Genomic DNA, 23,305 nt, shown 5'->3' on the forward strand with positions numbered 1-23,305 from the left:
CACTTATGTAGTGAAATAGATCAGTAATTTAGCCTGGTTCATCATACTCAGCCAAGCTCACTCTGAATTTCTTGTTGATTTTCTCAAAATCTGGTTTAAGAAAATCATTACCTTTATTGCCACTAAGAACAATCTGTATTCTTAAATCCTGCTGTCAGCCAGTTAGACCTTCATGACAATTGCTTCCTCAAGCATTATGCATCACAAAGTCCTCTGAAACTAAGTCAGGTCTCAGCAGGGTGGTCCTAAATTTACTGTTTGAATGAAGTTTTCTGAAACCATTGCCACTTAATTGGAAGCTAGCCTGAAATATCTTTTATATGTTAGAACATTTTTATGTTCTACCTTTTATATTTATATATCAAGTTGAGAAAGGGTAGAACGTGAACACCTTCTGCAGAATATCTTCTGCAGATAGTATTAAAATCAAGAAGTCGTGATATTTGGATGTGTGACTATATTTATAAACTACCAAGTCTAGGTTACTTGTAATTAACATCTCATTCTAATGTAACCACATATTTACAGGATCAGTCCTAATCATTTCATTGTCCAGTGCTTTAACTGAGCCTTCTAATACAAATTTGGTATTCTTCTCAGCAGTACTACCACTGATTATGAGAGAAAATACTAATTAAAATATTCACATACATCTGTATACACAGTATAGATTTGTATTACAAGACCTAGATTCAACCTATTGTTTATTTCCACATTTGTATTTAGTTTGTTTGTTTTTTTTTTTTTTTTAATCGAAGTAGTTTCTGTTGCTCTAATTGCATACAAAGGGAATAATAATTTGCTAATGAGTCATCAATGCAATACTGGAACTACATTTCATTCTGTGAATTTCCAAGCAAGTAAGCATGTGAGTAGCTTGTCTTAAACCTCAGAGAGCTTAAAAATCACATTTCTAATTCTCGGTTTAGAAAAGAATAGTAACTCAAGACAAGCTTACAGGTAGAGTGATGGGATGTTCCTCATGCACTGGGGAAGCTAAATAAAAATAAAATCCTCAAGAAGCTGAAGAACCTGAATAGAGTGGGACCATGCTATTGCTTCATAACATGCAGCTTCTCTTCCATGTTAGTACTGCTTCAACTAGTACAGTCATAGCTTTTCAAAGCTATGCACTCCTTTGTCATACCAATGTACAGAAACACACTCTTTCTATTCTCCATTATCCTTATCAAAATACACTTATTTTGCAATTTTGCAATTATTTTCTAATTTTTGTAGATTACACACTGAAAGGAGCTGACAGAATTCTGAAGAACCGCTTTAAAGAGATTAGGTATTTTCCTCTGTCCTGAATGCCAAATATTGGTTCTACAGATGCTCAGTGATTCACATTGACTGAAAAGAGACCACCATTTACTCCAAGAATAACTTGGAACAAAATGTCTGAGTTGAAATTATAATTTGTTAGTATCTCAAATCCCATGGAAGAAAATAGGGAAACAAATTTTGTTATTCTTTGTCAGGACAGACATTTTCAGATTTTAATGGACAATTATAGTAGCCTCATTTCGTTGTGCTATTTAAAGTTATAGAAAATATGAATAACCATTTCTGAGAGGACTATTTTAAAGACATTGCAATCCTTCTGCAAAGAAACTCACTCAGTTTTCAGATAAGATTCTAGAGATTTCTTTCAGTATTCATTTCTCTGAAGTTGTATTCATATTGGGAGGTTGCTTGTTGTGTTCAATCCCTTTTCACTTTGCTGACGTAGGGACAGTACACATTTAGATACAGTGAGGTAAAACTGGTTTGCTTGTTAATGCTTTGGAGACATATTTTTTCTTTGTGATACAGATTATTCTCTATTTAAAACCAGTTAATTCACTGCAAAATGAAGTACATTCTGATGTACTTAAGGTCTCAACTGTCATTTTGAGTAAGTAAACAAAAGCAGATTCTACCCCAGGCAGGAATAATAAGCTTCTAATCATTTATTTCATAGGTTTGTGAAATAAATTCTCATTTACATAAAAAAACAAACAAACAAACCAAACAAGAAACAAACAAAACACAACCACCAAAGAAACAACAAAGCAACAAAGAAATCATACTTTGAAACCAGAATTCTGAAATGTGAATAAAATCATATATGTAACTTGGTGAGTTCAATAACTATTATGTCATAGTGGGAACTCACCCAATATATTGTGAGTATCTAAAAATATTCAAGTGTATACAAAATTTGAAAAGATGCATTTTAAGGAATGCCTCAACTCTTAAGTTGCTCCTGATAAAAACAAATTAAAAAACAACTTTAATTTTAAATTCTTTTTTTAATTTACTTAATTTTCCATTATATTTTTATATGGAGTTAATATTCTTTTCAATCTCCCCAACCTGAGTTTTAAAATTGGAAGGCCCAAGGCATAGACAGTTAAGATCTGTGATGGGTGATTCACATCTCTGCATGGGAAAATTGCAAGCCCATCAAAGAGTGGATGTGAAGAGGCTGGTACTAGATTTTGTTACCGTTGTTTAATGTGTTACCATTTACATTTAGAGAGTCCTTTCCACATACTGATATAGCATTGTAACTTGTCTAAGAAATTAAAATTTTGAGAATGAGTACATTAATAAGACAAGATTGACAAAAAGGAGACAAGAAGAGCTAAATGATGTTCATATTATTAATGGTAGTATTGAGTCTTTTTGTGTTACCACAGTTCTTAGCATAACAGATAAACCTTCTAAATGGAATTTAGTTTCCTCGATTTACCATTTCAGTGCATTCAAATGTTTAAGGATATGGAAGGCATCTTCCACAGGATGAGGATAAAAGACATAGAACCTGCAGACCAGTTCTGTTGTGGTGCAGCAGCTGGAAGCCATGCAGGAGATGCTAGTTCACTAGTTGTTCATGTTAAGCAACTAAATCTCATTCCTCATTTGCTGAACCAGACAACTTGATACAGTGCTGCCCACTCCTGCCGTGTATGCTTCATGATAGATTGACATTGTCTGAAGGTTCTGATTTCTTACATGAATATGAGAGAATAAATTTTCATTTAAGAAAAGATTGCAAAGAGAGCCTATCTGAGGAAACAACCCTGAAAATTACTTGTGCAGTTTCTTAAGTTGCTCTAAGTAGCACAACACAGTGTTTGTAAGAAGTGATTCTTATCAGTGCTATATACCATGTTGTTGAACGGAAGGGAACTATAGGATACGTTGTATATGTAGAAGAAAAAATCAATTTGAAATGCAAATGAGGAAGAAAGCTGGAAAAGACAACATGAAAATGGATCATATAGTTTTAAACATGGTGTTTGTGGGCATATAATGGAAAACTATGAAGGCTGGCAACCAGTATGTCACATCAACACCAAGAATTTAAAAAGATGCTAAAATTATTACACATCTATTTCATACAGTGAGAATGTTCGTGGTACAAGTGTTAGAAGATGAAGCTGTTGCACATGTATATACATTTTGGAACGTTTCTTTTTTAAGAATACCACCAAAGATTTATGTTAAATCATGCAAAGCAAGCAATAATTCTTGGAATGAACAAAACAAGCAGTGAATAAAGAAAATTGAATAGGTACAGGGAGTTTTATAATACATTTGACACATTTTTTTCTTAAAATCATACTTGAAAATTAATTCAGAAAGGGTTATTGCACTGAAAACTGCCATTTCAACAAGGTATTGATGGAAGACCTGTGAAGAGCACATAATAACAGTGAATAGGAATATATTGATCTATGTCAAGGTGGCCTGGGAAGTTACAGATTTGCAAAAGGTCTAACGTTATTTTATTAAGAATGGATTCAAAAGCATAAAAGATGTTAAGCTATTGTTATTGAAAATTTGTGGAAGGCAGGTACATAAGTGACATTTCTGTTTTCTGATAGTCCCCTGCTATATTTCCATTAAGCATCTGAAGTATAACTCTGATATTTAGCAGCATTATGTCTGCACACAAATTTCTTTTGGGGGGGCAGATCTAAACAATAAGGTTGTCTGGGGGTTTTTTTGACCTAGTTAACTACTGCGTGAGAGACTTTGTTCTTGTCTACTCCTGTTGTTCACTTGCATGCTGGGGTATACAGAAAGACAATTCTGTTTGCAGTCATGGTAAAGTGATAGCCCAAAGATTGTCTATTCCTCTATTTCATTAGAGATTAGCTCATAACATGGCTGAGACTGGAGGCTGGAAGTGAACAAAACTGACTGATCCTTGATCCAAACAAAAGTAGGTAGGAGTGAGATAGTAAAATCAACCACCAAAATATGGAACAACAGGACCTTTTCTTTCAACTGACAGTGCAGCTTTATGGCAGCCTAAACCAATCTAAATCCAGACTCCCCCAGTCCCATTGTCCCACCTCACTCTGGCTGTTTATACTTATGGAAATGTCTGGGGTGCAAAACAGGCATCACATTTTGCCAGGTTAGTTTTCAGCTGCATCAGCTCTTCATTACAATAATGCAGATTAACCCAGAATAGCATGGACACAGAGAAGTTTGAATTCTTGTAAACCGAAATCTGTGCAGTATGTTTGCCTTTAATACACAGTTCCAATGCCTGTTGGGCCATCAACAACTGCTGCTGGATAACTAGTTCTCTTTTTTTTTTTCTATTTTTTTTTCTCCCATTTGCACTTACCAAACAATTCTAAAAGTTGCCTCTGAAGTGCAGACAAAGCATATGAAATACTTTCCCTTATATGAAATAAAATTATGTACACTATGTGAAAGTGATAAGATACTTGAAAGCCCATGTCCTAAACTGTGGAGGATGCTGTGCCTTTCTGGAGTGGGAATTTTAAAGGTAGCCTCTCCACTCTCTAATACACTTCCCTATTTACAGTAAAGCATATATGTCTGTCTCGAAGGGGGAATCATTAATTAATTACCCTTATGATAATAATAAATTATATGGCACTGGTCACAGGACCTTGTCATTGAATTATGCTGTGGAGTAATATTTTATTTTCTTTTTTATGACTGAGAGGGTATGGATAGATAATAAGATTTGTTTCAGTATTACATAAATCATTATGCATCCTGTAGCCAGAATTAGACCTTCAGTAAAATAAGTCTATAACCACAGTAAATTTGGACTTAGAAGTAAAAGATGTACAGGGTCGAGTCTTTCAATACAGAGTGGAGGATCTTTTCAGTAAATTGCAAGAAACAGAATTCCCATTGATGTAGAAGGTGTTCTCTTAAGGTGGAATGAGCCTACTTCCTATATCCTTGAAATCATTAACAATAATAAAATGACCAACTGATTACTTTGCATTGTAGAATCATAAAATTGGTTTAGTTTGGAGAAGACCTTTAAGATCATTGAGTCAAACCTATACACAGGTTGCATATCTCCAGAAGACAATTAAATCTTGTCAGGCTGTTTTTTATCCAATGTCAGTTAAAAAAATCCTTATATGTTCCATGGAGAAAGGCTTGTATCTTCTGTTGTGTGGTGTCCCCTGATAACTGCGAACCACTGGGTTTGGACAAACTGTCCTGTCTATTCTTCAAGGGACTTGAAGATTTGCTGCATGGTGGCTAAGCTTTCGGAAGAAGAGTGAAAAATAGCCTGATTTGAGATATTTGCTTGGTGATCGTTGCATTTTCCTGGAATGCAGTAACTGGGGATTCAACCTTCTTTGTGATAAACAGTCCTAAGTGCATGCTAGATGAATGGTTTAACTACCAAACTTATAGTAAAAAATGAATAGCCCTGTTGTCATCCTCGTTGGTTGAGGTACAGCCATGTCTTTTCTAACTCCTGACGGTTTAGCCAACATCATATTCTTGTTTATCTAAAGTCTCTTTCTGCTAAGTATTGCAGAGGGGCCTTAGTTTAGAAAGACAGGTGTCCATCTCCTCAGGACACTTGTAAGTATGTGTTACCAATGAAAAATTTGAATTTCATTAAAATGCAAATTTCAGGCTAACTTCAGAGATGTCTAATAAATATAAATTCTAAAAGACAAACAAATTAAAAGACTGGGTTTGGCAGGTTTGGATCTTTATGACCTAACCTAAGGTTTTAGGCACCTCGCCTTACCTTTTCATGTTACTTGTCAAGTGATCCATGCATAGTTTTTCACTCAGATATTTGAAATTTTTCTATAGTAAGTTACTCTTTGTAGAAGAGCCATTAAGGAATATGAATCCAGTCTTTGGCATAACTTGGCCAGTGCAGACAATCCAGAGAATCAGATTTACTTGTATAGGGCTGGAGTAAACGTGTCCAGTGGAAGCTAAGAGAGTGAGGAAAAATAAATTTGAGGAAGGCTGATTCCAAGTATTTATGCTTGATGCTTAGCTTTATTTTTATAAACACACATTTTTTGTCTTTATTTTTGAGTCAGATCATCCCCTGGTGCTCTAATTTCAGGAAATAATTTGATTTGGAAAAGCATAGCTTTGCGTTCACCTCTCTTATTCATTGTTTCAGAAGAGAGATTAAATGCATACTCACATTTTTTAGGGATGGGAGTCATTCATTTAGTAGGCTGTGTAATATTAAATGTAATAACGCCTTTCATCTCTGTTATTCCTTTGTGAACTGCTATATTCTCTTCTCATTCTTGATTAAACCTATTGAAATCAATGGTATTAAATCAAGAATAAATGTGTGTGTTTATATAATAATGCTGGATAGTAGGTCCTTTAATTACAGAATGAATATTATGTCCAAAGGCTGTGTAACATCAGTAATCTCTTTATCCTTTTGAATAGCTGATAAAAATATAGGACCACTGGCAGATGTTGAAAATCATATTGATAAGTGAAGCCAAGAGTACTTTGGTAGCATAGTATGCTGCTGCACTGCTCAAGGGAATGTTCAAAAGTCTCTGTGTGGATGACGGAAATAGTCACATTGTATTGATGGGTTATCATTTGAATATTATGAGATCAATATATATACCTAGTAATGCATAAATCCACTATCATTCCATCCCCCATATTTTATTTTTCATTCAGTAAAATAAGAAGAAAACTGGATCAAACCATCTTTTCACTGTATGCTTTGTTCCAATGTTTTGGTTTTGATTCAACATATAAAATGAAACTGCAACCCTAATAAAAGAAGGGATATGTTGTCTCTTTAATGTTGAACTTGAAGGAAATAAAGGGAAGTGTCAAAATCACATGCTTTGCAATAAGGACATTTCAATGTAGGATAGAAATGCAGTATTTTATATATATTTTAAATGTGTGAAATTAATGAACTTTAAAATGAAACAAAAAAAATTGGAGCATCTCCTAAAGTGTTGCAGAAGGTGATGACAAGGCAGTCTATATTTTAGTGTTTCTCCTATTGGAAGATACAGTACTGAGCGTATTTGTCAACTCTTAAAATTGTTGAAGAACAGAGAATTTGCATAGACATAGAACAATTTGTGAGTGGAAAATAAAAAATAGGCACACACCAAACATCTGCCATATAAATATCTTCATTAATACAAAGAATTCTGCCATGAAACCAAGCATTGTATAAAAATTTGGCACCACAGCCTAGAAGAGTGTTGCAGCTGGGTTGTAAAAAGTGAAATATCTGCACAGCAGGGTTTATATGTCTTTTCAAGGATGCCTTCCTTACAGTGCCATAAAGCTGAACCCAAATCACATAATCTAGAGGGGGAAAAAAAAAGACAAGAAACAAAACAAAACCATGCTATTTGCAGTTACCAGACGTAGAGTATTTTTTCAAAACTATGTGTTTCATTACAGATTCAGTTGTGCAGTGTTTTAGTTGAAAAGTTGTCCTGTGAACTGTGAGACTAATGAAGCAATAGTCTTTTTTTTCTGCAATCCTGACTACTTTTCCTTCATAGTCACTCAATATTTCAAGACCTTTGGCCATTTTCAGAATCTGCAAATACCTCTGATTGTTTTCTGTGTCTCCTCCCTCCTCTCCCTATACAGCCCGTGACTCTTCCCTCATGCAAAATCCCACTGATACTCTTATTTTTGGTTTGCTGGCAATATGACCAGGCTGGTTACGCTGACTGGCCATCCAGCTGCAGCCTTCCCCATATTAGAAGCATCAGTAAGCATTAATTTGTCATAAGTAATTTTTTTACTCTACCATATCTGCCAACCTTTCAAGAATTCAAAGACTTAGTGTTTTTAAGATATCTATTAAACTTAGTTGAAAATCATCTGCAGACTCAGTAGCTGGAGAAGGAAATAAACTTCATTATCAGAATACAGTTTAGGAGTGTTAAGTAATAAAGTTCGTGTGTTACTGTTGATGCTTTCAGACCAATATTTATTGATTGGTTTTGTACATATCACATGTGTTTAAAGTACAAAGTTGTCACAGCTTCACTGACAAAATGATGCACTGTAAAGATGTAATAAGCTCCCAAGTAAATAATTCCTGTTTTTTTTTTTTTTTTTTAATTTTTCTCTGTGGAAGCCCTTGGTCCAGGCACAGGTCTACTCACAAATCATGTACAGGTTGAAAATTTTTGCTAACATCAACAGGACTGAAGACATATTGTGCTGTATTGACTACAGTATTAACTATGATTTCTTGGTACAAGTTCTATATTGTCAGCACCCTGCATTAGTAAAATTGCATTGAATTCCTGTATATTAGTTCAGAAATAGCTCCCTAATTCCATATTCAGGGAGGAGAACATTCCTAAATAAACCTTCTTAATACAATGAGATTTTCTTTTCAGTCATAGTTTAATTTCTACATACAAATGCAAAGGTAGGCAATTATTATGTCAGGAATACAGACTTTTGTCTGTGGGCACACACTTCTGTGTATAAGAGCATCTTCTGTAAACTTGAGAGGCTTAGAAGTTAGCTAGTCTGTGTGCCTCCACAGCTGGATCTGGCCTATGTCATGGTCCATCCTTAGAAGACCTGACTCTTACACATGACCAGTGCTTCCAGGGCAGCCAGCAAGTGAAGCAGAAGTAGTCACAGACTGCTTCTCAGCAGTTGGGGAGAAGTTTCAAAACTGTCATAGCTGAAAAAGACATTAATGTTGCAAGATATCCCTGCTCATCAGGGGGGGTTGGACTAAATGACTTTTAAAGGTCCCCTACAACCTATTTCATGATTCTATGACTTACTGGGGTTTTTTTTGTTTGTTTTATCCTTTTCTATGAAAGCAGGACTGAAACTCCATTTTCTTACCTTGTTTACTGATGTTGATGGTGTTTCCCTAGTCTTACAAGGCACAGAAGAGCAGAATTTATTGAGCTTGGTTCAGTAATATTCTGTTGACCAGCAGTCAGTATGTATATATCATCATATTCCACTGTTTTATACCAACTGTACTACATAATGTAAGAAAACCCAAGGGTTTTCACTGCTAGTATATAATGGTAGTAATAATATTGCATAGTATCTGTAAGAAAGGTTTCTTGATGAATAGTCAACCACATTAGAAGATATTTAACCTACTCAGTAAATGAACAACATCTGTAAAAGTAGAACTGGGTTCTGTAAAAGCCTGTAAGATAGAGATAGTATTGCTCACAAGTTATTTCCAAATGATTGTTATGTGGCCTAATACACATGCAGAAAGAAACCAATAAGTTACACCTCTGAATTCTCTGATACTATCTTTGTGAATTATGAATTCTGTAACAATGTCCTGCAAAAAGGGTAATCCATTAAGAGCCAATAAAGAGAAAAAGAGGAAAGAATATGATAACTGCAGCAAAGATTATTAACCCCCTTAAATAGTGCTTATGTCTGGGTTTCTGGTGTTTATAGTATATGTTTCATCAGAATATTTTGGTCCAACTGTGCCTTTTAGCTCCAGGAAATCTTTCCATAGCTCTTGTGATATAATAAACAGAAGGAGCTGGAGGCCATTGTGCTACAGGGAAACTATGATATAGCAGCCATCATGGAAACCTGGTGGGATGACTCTCACAACTGGAGTGCTGCAGTTGATGGGTACCAACTTTTCAGAAGGGATAGGCATGGAAAAAGAGGTGGTGGAGTGGCCCTCTGTTAGGAAAACATATGAAACTACTCATATTAATGAAGATGATAGGGTTGGGTCCTTATGGGTAAGAATCAGGACTAAGGCCAGCAAGAGTCCTGCATCTGGGTCGAGGAAATCCCAAGCACAAATACAGGCTGGGCAGTGACTGGCTGGAAAGCAGTCCTGAGGAGGGGGACTTGGGGGTGCTGGTGGACGAGAAGCTCAACATGAGCTGTCAATGTGCACTTGCAGCCCAGAAAGCCAACCAGATCCTAGGCTGCATCAAGAGAAGTGTGGCCAGCAGGTCAAGGGAGGTGATTCTCCCCCTCTACTCAGCTCTGGTGAGACACCACCTGGAGTACTGCATCCAGTTCTGGAGCCCCTGTTACAAGAGGGATATGGACATGCTGGAACGTGTCCAGAGAAGGGCCACCAGGATGATCAGAGGGCTGGAGCACCTCTGCTGTGAGGACAGACTGAAAGAGTTGGGGCTGTTCAGTCTGGAGAAGAGAAGGCTCTGAGGTGACCTTATTGTGACCTTCCAGTATCTGAAGGGGGCCTACAAGAAAGCTGGGGAGGGACTTTTTAGGATATCAGGGAGTGACAGAACTAGGGGCAATGGAATAAAGCTGGAAGTGGGGAGATTCAGACTGGACATGAGGAAGAAGTTCTTCACCCTGAAAGTGGTGAGAGCCTGGAATGGGTTGTCCAGGGAGGTGGTTGGGGCCCCATCCCTGGAGGTGTTTAAGGCCAGGCTGGATGAGGCTCTGGCCAGCCTGATCTAGTGTGAGGTGTCCCTGCCCATGGCAGGGGGGTTGGAACTAGATGATCCTTGCGGTCCCTTCCATCCCTGACTGATTCTATGACCTTCAGCCAACCAAGATACCACACAGAGGAGCTCAGCCCCAGTAAGGAGGCCCAGCCAATATTCATGGATGATATTGGAGTAGTTGTTAACCCTATTCCTAACTGACTGGGGGGCCACCAGTTCCCCCAGCCTTTTTTGATCCCATCACCAATCACCCAGAGTGCACCATGGAGACTCACCAGTGAGGAGATGAGGATCCTTCAGCCCAAATGGGCTCAGCTTGGGGCTTCTGCTTTTCCTGGGGGGGATTATAAAGGGGAGTGGGTGGGGAGGGCAAAGTGGCCACACCTGGGGTGGGAGGAGACTCAAACAAGGCCCAGGTGCTCTGGGATATGAGGGGAAAATGGGGTGGGTGGGGTGGAAAAGGGGCAGATATGGTGGGAAATGGGAGGTGGTGGTGAAAGGAGAGGATTTTAAAGTAATTTAAATTCTTTTATAATTCGAAACTGCAGTTCATGGTTTGCTTTGCCTCCACACAAAAAGAACAAACCCATCAATACTTCATAAAATAAAACATAATGGTGGCTATTACAATTAAATCTTTTCATAATTAACATTTTGCTTGGTGGGAAAATCTGTGCTTTTCAGATCAAGATAATAAGTTTTAACCCAAACCAAAAAGTTCTGCAAGAATTAATTTTCTCCCTGGATACCAGCAGACAACACCAGGATGATGAAGGGACTGGAGCATATGCCCTGTGAGGAGAGGCTGAGAGCCCTGGGGCTTTTTAGACTGGAGAGGAGAAGACTGAGAGGGGATTTAATGAATGTTTATAAGTATCTGAGGGCTGGGTGTCAAGAAGGAGAGGACCGGCTCTGCTCACTTGCACCCTGTGATAGAGCAAAGGGTACTGGATATAAACTACAGCACAGGAGGTTCCACCTCTGCGTGAGGAGGAATTTCTTCACTGTGAGGGTCACAGAGCACTGGAGCAGCCTGCTCAGGAAGGTTGTGGAATCTCGTTCTCTGGAGACTTTCAGGACCTATCTGGATGTGTTCCTGTGTGACCTGTGCTGGATTCTATGGTCCTGCTCTGGCAAGGGGGTTGGACTTGATGATCTTTGAAGGTCCCTTCCAAACCTTAACATCCTATGATCCTATGATCCTAAGAGTGATATTGTGGTGGGAATCTGTTATAGACCACCCACCCAGCATGAAGAGGTAGACGAAATTTTTTATAAGCAGTTGAGAAAGATTTCACAATCACTTCCCCTTGTTCTTGTGGGTGAGTTCAACTTCCTGGATATCTGCAGGGAATTCAATACAGCAGGGAGACAACAGTCCTGGAGGTTCCTGGAGTGTATGGAGGATAACTTTCTGACACAACTGGTGAGGGAGCCAACCAGGGAGGGTGCCCTCCTGGACCTACTTCTTTTGAACAGGGAAGAACTTGTGGGGAAAGTAAAAGTTGGAGAATATCTAGGGCTCACTGATCATGAGGTGATTGAATTCTCGTTCCTTGGGGGAACAAGGAGAGGGATTAGTAAAACTGCCACCTTGAACTTCCAGAGGGCAAACTTTGGCCTGTTCAGGAGAAAGATTGACAAAGTCCCTCAGGAGACCACCCTGAAGGATATAGGAGTCCAGGAAGGCTGGACATACTTCAAGAGAGAAGTCTTAAAGGCGTAGGAGCAGGCTGTCCCTGTGTGCCAAAAAATGAGTTGGGAAAGGCGTCCGGCCTGGCTGAATAGGGACTTTTGGCTGGACCTCAAGGACAAAAAGAGAGTCTGTGGCCTTTGGAAAAGGGGACAGGTCTCTCGTCAGGGCTATAAGGATGTAGTGAAGCTATGCATGGAGAAAATTAGGAGAGCCAAGGCGCAGCTAGAGCTACAGCCATTAAGGATAATAAAAAATGTTTCTATAAATTCATTAACACAAAAGGAGGACTAGGGAAAATCTCCATCCTTTGTTGGATGCAGAGAGAAACATCGTGACAAAGGATTGAGGAGAAGGCTGAGGTGCTCGATGCCTACTTTGCCTCAGTCTTTAGCAGTGGATCCAGCAGTTCCCTGGACACAGCCTCATGAAGTAGGAGTCAGGGAAGGGAATCTGAATGAGGTCATCACAATAAATGAGGAAGTGGTCAGTGATTTGCTACACTGCTTAGATGCACACAAGTCCATGGGGCCACATGGGCTACACCCAAGGGTGCTGAGGGAGCTGGCAGATATGCTCACCAAGCCACTATCCATTATTTGCCTGAAGTCCTGGCTAACTGGGGAGGTCCCAGTGGACTGGAGAGTAGCAAATGTAACACCTATCTACAAGAAAGGAAGAAAGGAGGATCTGGGAAACTATAGACCTGTAAGTCTGACTTCGGTACCAGGGAAGGCCATGGAGCAGGTCATCTCAAGCACCATTACCCTCCATACAGAGGACAACCAGATCAGGCCCAGCATGGGTTTAGGAAGGGCAGGTCCTGCCTGACCAACCTGATCTCCTTCTATGACAGGATGACCCAACTGTTGGATGAAGGAAAGGCTGTGTATATTGTCTACTCAGGCTTTCAAAAAGCCTTTGACAACGTTTCCCACAGAATTGTCTTGGACTAACTGGCTGCTTGTGGCTTGGATAAAGCACTGGCTGGGCAAGCAGGCCCAAAGAGCGATGGTCAATGGAGTTAAATCCAGCTGGCAGCCGGTCACAAGTGGTGTTCCTCAGGGCTCACTGTTGGGACCACTTCTGTTTAATATCTTTATTGGTGATCTTGATGAAGACAGAGTGTGTCATCAGTAAGTTTGCAGATGACACCAGGTCAGGTGGGAGTGTTGATCTGCACAAGGGTAGGGAGGCTCTACAGAGGGACTTGGATAGATTGGATCCATGGGCCAACGTTAACAGCATGAGCTTCAACAAGGCCAAATGCCAGGTCCTGCGCTTGGGTCACAACAACCCCAAGCAATGCTGCAGGCTTGGGGAAGTGTGGCTGGAAAGCTGTCTGGCAGAAAGGGACCTGGGGGTTCTAATCGACAGGCAGCTGAATTTGAGCAAGCAGCGTGCCCAGGTGGCCAAGAAAGCCAATGGCATCCTGGCTTGTATTAGAAATGCTGTAGGGAGGTGATTGTTCCCTTGTACTCAGCTCTGGTGAGGCCACACCTTGAGCATCATGTCCAGTTTTAGGCACCTCAGTTCAGGAGAGATGTGGAGGTGCTGAAGCGAGTGCAGAGGAGGACAACAAAGCTGGTGAAGGGCCTGGAGAATAAGTCTTATGAGGAGCTACTGAGGGAGCTGAGGCTGTTTAGTTTGGAAAAGAGGAGGGTGAGGGGAGACCATATTGCTGTCTACGACTACCTGAAAGGACATTGTAGAGAGGATGGTGCTGGTTTCATCTCACAGGTAATTAGTGACAGAACAAGAGGGAATGGCCTAAAGATATGACTCGGTAGGTTTAGACTGGACCTTAAGAAAAAAAAAAAATTCACAGAAAGAATGGTCAGGCATTGGAATGTGCTGCCCATGGAGGTGGTTGAGTCACCAACCCCAGATGTGTTCAAAGATCATTTAGATGTGGTATTTGGGAATATGGTTTAGGGGTGAACTTGTAGAGTAAGGTTATTGGTTAGACTTGATGATCCTGAGGGTCTTTTCCAACCTGAATGTTTCTGTGAATCTGTGATAATGGTTCTTCACCTGAAAAAGGTGTGCAATAGGGTGTGGAATATACACATGGAGAGGGGAGGAGGTGGCTCAGAGATGATGGTGGGGCAGGAGTATGCTGAAATGGTTGCAGCTGAAGAGGAAGGTGGACACACGGTGCAACAACTAAAAGAATCTGTATCTACTCAATACTCAGTCCAGCAGCTGCCACTGGAGTACTGACAGCTGCTGCAGCCCAGGGGAAAGTGGTTTGGTACAAAGCATCTGGCCTTTATGGTTTCAAAACTAGTTGCAAAGGTTAGAAGCTGAAGATGTAAGCCATTTAACTGCAGCTTCCTAAATCTGAGTGCTCACTTTTGGTACAGTGGCTTTGTTGTTTGTGCAACCTTGCAAACGCAGGACTTGTTGCATTGAGATTTTTTAAAATACAAACAGGAATCTCCCTAGCTCTTAGTGAGTCAGAGGGATGCCTAGGGCAAAGGAAGCGAACAAAGGTAAAAAGTAGAGGCAAAAAAACTTGTGGATAATAGGTTGCTGCATAAGTAGGTCTATGTGAATAAAGAACAGCAAGTTAAAGAGCTTGTCAACAGCTATTTGTCAGTAGCACTTCAAAGAGCAGGGTGGCTTTTCAAGACTTAAAGTTTTGTTGGACAAATCTCTACAGACCTGAAAGGGATCTGAATTGTCTGGTTTAAATAATTTGAGATGGGCACATCATAATTTCAAAATATCAATCTGTTACTATTAGATAAGTTGTACACTCTAATAGGAAGACTACAGGTGCCTTTTCAGCCTGAATAAAGACTTTAGTATTTGTTTTTTTCATACAGATGGACATCGAATAAGATACCTTGACTGAAGAAAAAATCTGGCAATTGCATATTATGCTGGGCTTTCTTTTTTAGGCTTTAAGTGAACTAAAATGAATGATACTTACTGCATCTTTATGTAAGCACACTGTGAGTATACTTGTAGTGTAATTGCATTTCACACTGGTAGTTGGCAACCTTCAGAATAGATGTAAAATTGTGGCAGATTTTTATTATTTTTTTTAAGATTAAAAAAAAAAAACAAACTCAAAACATTTTCCCAGTTAAAAGTAACCAAACAACAATGTCCATCTAAGTAAACAAGTATTTAATATGTATCACAAATAATCAACAATAATGGTTTCATAACCTTCTGCAAGTCCATGTGCATATTTTTTCTCAGGAAGAAGTATTTTTCCTTGTGTAAAATTCTACTGTTCAGTCTTGGTGATGGAAATCAAGAAATGTGAAAAATGCCAAGACAGGTGATGCTGTAGTCTAGCTCATTTATCTTGGAACCTTCCAGGACAATGAATTGTTTTCTGATGGAAGTAATTTCTTATTCTAGGTCCTGGGCTAACAGATTATTTGAACTGCTCAGCATCATATTTCCATCTGCACCCTTTCAATGTTCTCTGCTAACACACTGTAATGGCACTCAGTGGCTTCTTGTTAAATGTGAAATAGAAATACACTGTTTCATTTATTCTACCAAATGAAAAAAAAAGGCTGCTTTCATCTTCATGATATGAAAGATGTTGGGGGATTCTATATCACTGCAGGTGTTAACACATTTACAATGTGCAAATTGAGTATGTTAATGACGTTCCAAAATGTTCTAATTGTTCTTTATTTTGTCCTGTTTTATGTATAGATTTTTTTTTTCATGTATGTGTGTGAGATACAGGAGACTTGAAAAGCATAATAAAGCAACCAGATTGAAATACAGGTTTCAAGTTAACTACAGAGATATATGTTTTAATGAAAATATTTGATAAACATAAATAATGGATATTCAGAGTAGTCCTTCTAATCTGTTTAGGAAACTGGTGTTTTAAAATATTTTGTCCACAATTATAACAGAAATCCTGATTTTCAGCATAAACTAGACAGTGTGCTCTCTAGTGATCGAGGAAAAACACATTGACATGCTTAAAAATATACCAGAGAATTCATATTTGCAATTTTTTATTTAATCTTCTAAACTGAGCTCCTGGAAACTTTTCAATATGTTTCATGCTGTGAACATAAATTTTTATAGATATATTGCACAGAATATGGATGATAGCCATAAAGTTGCTACCCAGAAGTTTAATACTGTGGTTTCCATTGCTTTCCAGGTTGTGAATGACCAGGCAGGCTTTCTAGGGAAGTTAGGTGGAATATAGATTAGGCACAATAGGTCATAGACAAGCTTAGGCAGAAGAATGACAGAATTGTCCCCAGAACATGTGCTTCCCTGTGTATCAGCATCAGTACACACACATTGATATTTAGTATAACAACAAAGGGAAAGCTGAGATCAAACTGAGAACTCAGTAGAGAGTGTAAGTGTTTTCACATAACACTGGGTATTAAATGATATAAAAATTCCATCTTGATGTAAGATATCTAAATATTACTTCAGGCAGACTTTAATTTAGCCTAGTATTAATGTCATCATAGAGATTCCTACAATAAGGAAATAGCTGAGTTTGGTTTCTGAGTATTGCTGCACATCTATACTTTTTAGTATCTTCCTTAGGCGTTGTATGACAGTAAGCTCAAGTGACACTGAATTCATGTACTGAACTTGCTAATGAGTTGTTTCTGTAATCTTGAAATAATTTTTTTAAAAATAGGCAATCACTAAAGATTGCAGCATTTGTGTACTTAGCTCTCACACAGACAGGGTATATTTCTGGTGATATTTGAAGACCAAAAAGATAGAATTGCTTGCTTTTTATTTAAATATTTATTTATTTATTTTATTTTATTTATTTAATTTATTGCACATTACAGAACAGCTTGAACTGTATTCTTTTTTGTTAAAGAAATTATTTTCAGTTTGATTCCACACATATGCTGTTCTAGGGTTTTTTATTTTTTAAAGGTTTGGTTTTCTTTCTTTTTAACCTTTATCAAGTGCTTGGTTTTATTATTTGCTTAAAGATTGTCTACATAATTGGCAGTGATTAGTGATTAAATTTCTATTTTTTAATGTTAAATTAATTTATGAATGTTAATATACTGAACTTGTTCAAGGCACTAAATGATAGAAGGACTTATGGTGCAGACCCTAGAGATGTTTTTTTAATAGAGTTTATGTGTTAAATCATGATCCCACTGAAATCAATGGAAGTCTTCACCTTGGTTTGAAGAGCACCTCAATCCCTATAGTGTCATGTGGCATTTGTCTATGTGATGCAACCAAAAATGTGATATTAAAATTAAATATATCAACAAGAGTATTTGAGGAAAAAAAAACTAATGGGGAGATGGATTTGCTGTAACCTAAATGCAGTCCCAGAGAATAGATGTAAGCAGAAACTGGCAGAACTGAACAAGCTATCTGAACAAGCTAACTGAACAAGTCGACTGTATATGACAAAGCTCCCAGTTTTAATTCTGCAGGTTTGATGGAAAAGTTATACCCATCTTTAGATCTCACTTGAGTTAACACTAGTCACTTGTTCAGCAGATAACCTCTGCAGACAGTGACCTTAATAATACTTCAAAGGGAGTATTTGTGCAAAGATTGACAGTTCTGAAACACTTTCCCAACCAAATGAGAAACAAACAAGTTTTTTGTGAAGACCAGACCATTTGTTTCCACTCTTTTCTTTCAAATGAAACTATTTTTCTAATGGACTAATGAAGAATACTAGATTTTTTTTTTAACTGTCCTATTTATTTTTCATTTTTACCAGACTGTACCACGGCTCTACAGCTGTGTTCTGTATAACAGGAAATGAAAAGTTCATACTGTGGGAAAATGGCTTTAAGAACACTTGAGACAGAACATGAGAATTCTAAAAGATCCAGCCTAATTCCATAAGAAGAGCATCATCTCAGTGTAAGCAGTAAGAGACGCTCTAGATCAAGCACTAGAATTTCAGACATTGTTTTTGATCATGTCAAATTTAATATATATTTGAGTCCTAGATTGTCTAGAAAAGAATAATAAAGCCCAGAGATTTTATTCATGGTTTCTGATCTTTGCAAATTGAGATTGTTTTCCTTTACCTTAACATGCTACTGCATCCAGGTGCCCAGGCACGGACTCAAGCCAGTAATAGCCTGGAGTTTTGGCTGGACCCAGAATTATCTGCAATGTTCTTTCATTCTTTTATTATTCTTCTGCTTGATAATAATTCATCTTTATAGAGGTGTTGACAACTAAACTTTCTAGCAAATAGAAAAATACCATGTTCCAATTCTCTTGTTTCTGTTTTCAGTTGCCACTATTATATTTGATAGGTATTCAGTATCGTTTACTGAACCAACCCACCCAGTCCTCCATTGCAGACAGAAGTCAAATATACAAGGAACTAAAGTCTATAAAATTTAGACCTCAGTCTTGTTCATGGGAACAAAACACCTGTGTGTTTGTACTATTCACAATTTTAATTTTCAGAACATCAAAAATTATTTTCCTTGCAATGCAACTGAATTTACACAGTAACAATAAGAATAATTAATTTTCTAATGCATTTTGGATACCTTTATTTCTGTGTATCAGACTGGAGTTTCACTGCAGATTCTGATCTTGACTAAGATATCACAATTGCAAAGACAGTGTAAGAGTTTAGAGCATAGCATTTTATTACTGCAGAGCACAGAATAGGGTAATTGATAATTTTTCTTCTCTCTCCCATGTGGTTCAGCTTTTGGCAGGTTGGCTTGCTGTATACAGAGACTGATTGATCTCTCTCCATGTGGAAATGGCAGGTGCTTGTTAGGCCCCCAGTGGGATGTACTTCAGTCAGCAGTGATTTCTCTTCTTTCATAATGTATTGTTAATAGTCTCTGTCTTTTGGTCTCTCAATCTTTAGCCAGCAAACAAAATTGAACCTGTTAAATATATCTAGCATTCCATGTTTTAATTATGGTGCTTTAGTGCACAATCACAGACACCAAGATTTTAAAAGTAATGAGTGCATGACACAGCATAGATGATTTTGTTGTATAAAGTATCCATAGTTTACATTCTACCACATTTCAACAAAAACAAAGGCTGAATAAACATAATCCTAACTCAAAATATTGCCTTTCCAAATGATGAAATTCCAATGGATGCCATTTTTATGGAACTTTGGACTTTTTGCTATTCATGAGTAATAGAATAGACTTCTTGATAAAAAATAAATTAATCTTCATTTAGGAGGTTTTGCAAAAAATGTGTTTAAGTCATGGATCTGTTAATGAAATACAAGTTTATAATGCTGATCTTTTTTTTTTACTTAGAGTACTGGTGAATTAGCCTTGTATTTTCTCTGAATCATTTAGTGAATGTATCTACCCTGTAATGTTAGAAGCACTAGTTTCAGTTAAGTTGTCTGTAGATTATTAGTTTGGAAAAAGCATCCTATTATTAATCGATGCTCAAAAAAAAAAAAAATACCCAGGCCCAAATAACACAGCTAAAAATTCAGCTTACCAGCAGCAGCCTGCCATGCCCCCATAAACCCAAGATAAGGGAGCCCATGCCAGGAAAGGAGCAGGGAGAGAAGAAAGGGGCAGGACAGCTTTTGCTGTTTGTTTATAAGGAGGAGATGCAAGCATTATGAGAATGGCATAACAAAGGATTACACTTTGTGGTCCATCCCTGGACCTTTCTGGTCCTCCTGGAGGTCCTCAACTCTTTTGTTCTTAAAGGCATCCAGCCTCAAACCATAACAACTTACAAAATAGATTTTAAAACATCAGGTGGTGACACTCAAAAGTACTTATCTAGATAAGTGCTTCTAGTAATCTCCATTTATAAGATTGTACTACAGTCCTGGGGCAAACTTGTCTATTGTCAGATGCCACTATTGTCACCTGCCAGTCATTGGATCTTATTTTATCTTTGCTTGCTGGATGGGAAAATGAATGATAAAGACAATATAGATCTTTACAGGCTGGCTAAGACTCTTCTCCATTAATCTTTTCCTAAGATAAGATATGTTAAATTTCTGAATTGTTCAAAAGGTCTGTTTTCATTCCTTTAATTATTTTCTCACCTGTTCTCTGTAACTCCTCCATTTTAACAGATCTCCTAGATGAGAGCTTTAGCAAGGATGAACAGACTGTTCCAAAACTAGTTGTATCTTGGACAGCAATGCTCTACTGATTCAGTAGTGAAGGTCTTCCTTTATATGCATATTAGGCAAGTCTCTTACAGGAAGGTTATGTTCAGCTGGGTCACAGTCTCACAGCACTTTGCAGAATTATTTTAGCCCAGAATCTAGTATAAGATCCTTCAAGAATGCCAATCATTCTTTATTCATGTTGATATCTTATTTTTGGCCACACTAAAATTCTCTCTTTTTTCCTTTTTTTTTTTTTTTTTTTCTATTCACATCAACCAATCACAATTGCTCTGTATCAAGGATCACACCTACTCATTTACTTGCTCACATTATCTGTGTTCCTGTATATTTCACTGGAGGAGAGGTGGGGTGTTCATTACATTGCAAGTTAATTGAATATAGGTTAAAAATAATAGGGCCAAGAAGTGACCTATTTGCAAGAGGAGGTTTCTAGATGTGCAGACAGTGAAGGTGCCAGCTAACTAGTGTTAGTTTGTTTCATTTTTTTAAACCTTTATAACTTAGAAATCCAGATGTCTTTTAAGTAGGCACAATTTCCAAACTGAAGGTTATCAGCATTTTGATTGAATCAATTCCTTTGCATGCACAGAGAAAATGTAAATGCATTGAAAATAAAAGTTCATGTATAATGTATCTTTCTTTATGATCTTCCAGTTTAACAGTAGGCTGGGTAGAAACACAGTTAAGTGGGACATTCTATTTATACTACATTAGAAATCTCATGTCTTCTACATTTTAGAAGCTGGTGAGGGAAACTTCTTCCTTTGTGAACTTAAAAATCATAGTCTTGCTTTTAGTAACTAAGAATATGATAGCATAATTATGATTTGACATTGGCTGCAAGTAATTTCGCCCAGAGATTTTTAGATATCATTGATTTGTATAAAAACTTGGTGATGCTTCATATCACCAGTAAGAAAAATCTAGTCCTAAAAGTAGATTAGTTACTAAAATTCTAGGTTTGGTTTTGTTTTGGTTTCAGTTAGTTTGTTCTTATTTGAAGAACAGATTTGTAGACTTCTATATTATAACCGATAAGGTAGTTAAGATGTAGCTTTGCTGTGGAGTATCTCATGCCTTCAGCATAATTTTACAACTTAAAGCAGATTACTTTTCTTTTGTGGAAAGGAACAGAAGAATTCATAGAACTTTAGTACATTGGAGATATTTTCTACTTGGTAAAAATGTTGGAATAAAAGTCTTTACCAATGCAAAATCCTTGAGCACTGCTTAGGGAATCTTGACAGTCCTATGCCTGCCCATCCTGATTTTATTATAGGAAAGTGTTCCTTTAGATATCTACCCATGACTATGAGAAAGTCAAAAAAAGACATAAATTATTCTGTGAGATGAAAAGTTACCCTATGTGAAATATTCAACTTGCACTTAAGATACACGGAACTGAAAGACCTCATCAATGGGGCTCAACATAAATAGATCGGAGGTATGAAAAGGCAGTAATATTTCTCTCACCCTACTGAAAGCATTTGCCATCAAATTATTACATTTGCAAAGTCTGTCTATGTATTTCAGATTTATGCCAATTTAGGACAGTCACAAACATTCTTGCTATTATTTCTATCCAGTTATGTGCATGAAACTGTTCTGTTGGATTTCTATGCTTAAGGTGGCTTATGAAACTGAAATTTATCATTATGTTCCTTGACCCAAAATATCAAGAATAACAAACACTCCTTAGATTTCTCTTCCTTTCTTGCACAGTGAGTAACATTTAGAAGATTACTACAAATTTGTGTGTGTGATACTGAACAGAAAGCTGGAGATTCAAAAAGATTTATATTCTTTGAAGAAACATCTTAGTCTATGGCACATAGCATTACAAATCCTACTAATCTAGATGTGAGATCTTGTCTTATTTCAATTCATTCTGCTGCGCATGGGAAATGGCCTGAATGAGCACTAAATAAAAATTAAGTAAATTTCTAGGAATTCGACCCTTGTTTCGTCTGTGAAAGTCAAGAGAATGAGCCTGGATTCTCTTTCTTATGATTTGTGTAGTTTTTTAATGTTCTTGAGCTGTATTGAGGAGAGATCTGCTGCTAGGAGGATTTCTGTGTGCCAGCTTTGTTACACCACAATATCTTCAATTCACAGAACAGAAATTACATTATAAAGGTTGCAAAATCAGGTCAGTTCAGGCTAATATGGAAACACTTTTCCTGAATTCTCAAAAGTTTCCTTAGCTTAGTTATTTCTGCTTAACTGGCCTCAACTGCATTTCAAATACAAACTCAGTACTGGCAAAGTAAAAGAAATTTCTTTATTGTAATTATTAACAGTCTCTTTTAAAAGTAGTACATTAGTGTTGCCATACCAGATAGGCTGCTGTAGTAATAAAAGAAAAAACATTTTTAAAACCCTGGATTATACAAATTGGTCAATCTGTAGTGTCCTTACACTCTGTTATGTCATCAAGTTAGTTTTCACGCTCTTAGCAAGCAGAATAAAGGATAATATTTATATCTTTCATTTCCAAGTTGTTGATGTGGCTTTTTTGTTTGTTTGTTTTGTATTTCTTAAATCAACACAGATTATATTAATTTCTTAATAGCATTCTTTATTTAGATGAAAACATAACTTCTGAGAATTGTATTACAAAAACAGGGATTTTAACTTTTAGCATGAAAAAACCTGAAGATGACTGATAAGACATTCATCTGTGGTCTAGTTTGCTAGACAAGGCAATGCATGTGAAGTGCTTAGCTCGGTAAATAAAGAGGGATAATCTTCTCCAGAAAAGCAAATCTTGCTTGAAGTTATAATCAGTACGGT

Source organism: Indicator indicator, chromosome 3 (assembly GCF_027791375.1).
Source record: "Indicator indicator isolate 239-I01 chromosome 3, UM_Iind_1.1, whole genome shotgun sequence".
In the NCBI taxonomy this organism is placed as follows: Eukaryota; Metazoa; Chordata; class Aves; order Piciformes; family Indicatoridae; genus Indicator; species Indicator indicator.